Source organism: Idiotropiscis lumnitzeri, unplaced genomic scaffold (genome assembly GCF_059441095.1).
Source record: "Idiotropiscis lumnitzeri isolate Australia: NSW breed Sydney's pygmy pipehorse unplaced genomic scaffold, RoL_Ilum_1.0 HiC_scaffold_367, whole genome shotgun sequence".
NCBI classification, from domain to species: domain Eukaryota; kingdom Metazoa; phylum Chordata; class Actinopteri; order Syngnathiformes; family Syngnathidae; genus Idiotropiscis; species Idiotropiscis lumnitzeri.
In genome coordinates, this window is record NW_028283904.1 from 22,501 (window position 1) to 26,099 (window position 3,599).

General features: G+C 63.5%; 1 non-coding gene across 1 annotated transcript in view; it reads right to left on the minus strand.

The window, feature by feature from the left end:
• Positions 1-542, minus strand: part of LOC148314209 (18S ribosomal RNA) — a 1,933-nt gene extending 1,391 nt beyond the window's left edge. The window contains exon 1 of the ribosomal RNA XR_015841899.1: positions 1-542. This exon is cut by the window's left edge and continues 1,391 nt beyond it. This is a non-coding gene — a ribosomal RNA (18S ribosomal RNA).
• Positions 543-3,599: the final 3,057 nt, after the last annotated feature.

The following is a 3,599-nucleotide window of genomic DNA, read 5'->3' on the forward strand; positions in this document are numbered from 1 at the left end:
CGGGAGTGGGTAATTTGCGCGCCTGCTGCCTTCCTTGGATGTGGTAGCCGTTTCTCAGGCTCCCTCTCCGGAATCGAACCCTGATTCCCCGTTACCCGTTGTCACCATGGTAGGCGCAGAAAGTACCATCGAAAGTTGATAGGGCAGACATTCGAATGAGACGTCGCCGCCGCGGGGGGGCCGGCGATCGGCTCGGGCGTTATCTAGAGTCACCAAAGGGGGGGCCGGGCCGGCGGCACCGCGGAGACCGACAGCCCGCCGGCTGTGAAAGCCGGCGGGCCCGCTGCACCGCGGCAAACCGAACCCGCGTGGGTTTTGGGTCTGATAAATGCGCGCGTCCCCGCGGAGACGGGTCGGCGCTCGTTTGCATGTATTAGCTCTAGAATTGCCACAGTTATCCAAGTAACGGTGGAGCGATCAAAGGAACCATAACTGATTTAATGAGCCATTCGCAGTTTCACTGTATCGGAACCGTGTGTACTTAGACTTGCATGGCTTAATCTTTGAGACAAGCATATGCTACTGGCAGGATCAACCAGGTAGCCCTCGCGTCCGGCGGTCTGTGTTTCTTGCATTGGAACCGGAGCTGAGCGGGGAGCCGGGCGCGGGGACCGGGCGGCGCCCGCGGGAGACGGCCTCCCGCGGGGTTACCCCCGGCGGCACCCCAGCCTCCCTCGTTTCTTTCATATTTATTTCGGACGTGGGCTACCGAAATTTCCGTTACGATTCAGCCCCCGTGCGCGGTGAGGAAGTCGGCTGGGCCTCGGTATGTACTCGGTCCGTAGAGGCCGCGTTACCGCGTGGCGGTCAGTCGCGGGAGGGAGCCGGAGCCGCCCGCACGCCCGCGACCGCAACACGCACTCGGAGGCGGCGTCTTCTGACAGACGCCGGTAGGGTTTGAGAAACATGCTTTTTCGGAAAGGACCGCTCGGCTGATGCGGGCCTGGGCTCCCGCGCCCCTCTCGTGGCGGGGCGGCGCGGGGTACCCGCGAGCGCGGCGGAACTCCCGTGTAGGACATCTCTGGGCCCGTGTGGCCAACGGGCACGCGACAGGGTCGTCTCGGTCTCGCGACGAAAGCGGTTTCGCGCTGGTTGGTGCGCTAGAGGTCGATCCGCAGGCCGAAGGAACCGTCCACCCGAACACCCCGGCGCGAGGCCGGGGCCGGCAGGGGCCCTCCGATGGCGGGTCATGCTTGCCAATCGGTCAGTGGTTGGTGTGGTGCAGTATATGTCAGGGTGTGGGTGCGAGATGGGCCGGGAGGACCGCTCCTCCAGCGTCGGACCCGAGTCATAGGAAGTGCCGTTTTGTCACAACCCCAGGGGTGGGGGGGTAACGGTAGGGAAGTGCCGGCCAACGCGCAGAGGTCGACCCGCAGGCCGAAGGAACCGTCCACCCGAACACCCCGGCGCGAGGCCGGGGCCGGCAGGGGCCCTCCGATGGCGGGTCATGATTGCCAATCGGTCAGTGGTTATGTGTGCTGCGGTGATGCGGTGCCGGCCAACGCTCAGAGGTCGACCCGCAGGCCGAAGGAACCGTCCACCCGAACACCCCGGCGCGAGGCCGGGGCCGGCAGGGGCCCTCCGATGGCGGGTCATGATTGCCAATCGGTCAGTGGTTATGTGTGTGCTGCGGTGCCGGCCAACGCTCAGAGGTCGACCCGCAGGCCGAAGGAACCGTCCACCCGAACACCCCGGCGCGAGGCCGGGGCCGGCAGGGGCCCTCCGATGGCGGGTCATGATTGCCAATCGGTCAGTGGTTGTGTGTGCTGCGGTGCCGGCCAACGCTCAGAGGTCGACCCGCAGGCCGAAGGAACCGTCCACCCGAACACCCCGGCGCGAGGCCGGGGCCGGCAGGGGCCCTCCGATGGCGGGTCATGATTGCCAATCGGTCAGTGGTTGTGTGTGTTGCGGTGGGGCCGGGAGGACCGCTCCTCCTGCGTCGGACCCGGGTCATGGGAAGTGCCGTGTGGCGGTGGTGGGGCCGGGAGGACCGCTCCTCCTGCGTCGGACCCGAGTCATGGGAAGTGCCGTGTGGCGGGGCCGGGAGGACCGCTCCTCCTGCGTCGGACCCGAGTCATAGGAAGTGCCGTGTGGCGGGGCCGGGAGGACCGCTCCTCCTGCGTCGGACCCGAGTCATAGGAAGTGCCGTGTGGCGGGGCCGGGAGGACCGCTCCTCCTGCGTCGGACCCGAGTCATAGGAAGTGCCGTGTGGCGGGGCCGGGAGGACCGCTCCTCCTGCGTCGGACCCGAGTCATAGGAAGTGCCGTGTTGCGCTGGTGGGGCCGTGCCCGCCAACAGCCTTCAGTGGTCGGATACCACGTTTGCAAGCTCCCCGCTGGAATGGGGACTTAGAAGAAATGAGGGGAAAATTCCCCCGGAGCTCCGTGCCTGAGGGCGGGCTGTGAGCCGCGCCGCGTCCGCCAACAGCCTTCCATGGTCGGACACCATTGTTCGCAAGTTGCCCGCTGGAATGGGCACATAGAAGAAATTTCGAGGATAACATCCACCAGAGCGCCAGGGCGGCCGTTATTGCAGTATGCGTCCGCCTGGCAGCTCTCTTCCGCGGGAACCATTGGGCAATTTCTTTCACGGAGGTGGACATAGAAGAATTTTTGTTTCTAAAAACGTGGTTCCTAAAAATGTGCCCCAGGTGTTTTGGAAAACCCGGGTAAACCTGGGAAGTAGGCAAATGACCCTCTGACTAGGGGTAAAAACGTTTGCCTACTGCAGCGCCCCTAATGCAATTCGGCGGAACTGCAACGCCCCTGGTCGCCTAAACGCTACCCCTGGTCGCCTAAACCTCACCCCTGGTCGCCTAAACCTCACCCCTGGTCGCCTAAAAGTCACCCCTGGTCGCCTAAATTGTCAACCCCTGGTCACCTAAATTGTCAACCCCTGGTCGCCTAAAGGGGACTTAGAAGAAATGAGGGGGCAAATTCCCCCGGAGCTCCGTGCCTGAGGGCGGGCTGTGAGCCGCGCCGCGTCCGCCAACAGCCTTCAGTGGTCGGATACAATGTATGAAAGTTCCCCGCTGGAAAGGGGACTTAGAAGAAATGAGGCAAATTTCCCCGGAGCTCCGTGCCTGAGGGCGGGCTGTGAGCCGCGCCGCGCCCGCCAACAGCCTTCAGTGGTCGGATACAATGTAAAGTTCCCCGCTGGAAAGGGGACTTAGAAGAAATGAGGCAAATTTCCCCGGAGCTCCGTGCCTGAGGGCGGGCTGTGAGCCGCGCCGCGCCCGCCAACAGCCTTCAGTGGTCGGATACAATGTTTGAAAGGTCCCCGCTGGAAAGGGGACTTAGAAGAAATGAGCCAAATTTCCCCGGAGCTCCGTGCCTGAGGGCGGGCTGTGAGCCGCGCCGCGTCCGCCAACAGCCTTCAGTGGTCGGATACAATGTTTCAAAGTTCCCCGCTGGAAAGGGGACTTAGAAGAAATTTGTAAAAATTCACCCGGAGCTCCGTGCCTGAGGGCCGGCTATGAGCCGCGCCGTGCCCGCCAACAGCCTTCCACGGTCGGATACAATGTTTCAAAGTTCCCCGCTGGAAAGGGGACTTAGAAGGAATTTGTCAAATTCACCCGGAGCTCCGTGCCTGAGGGCCGG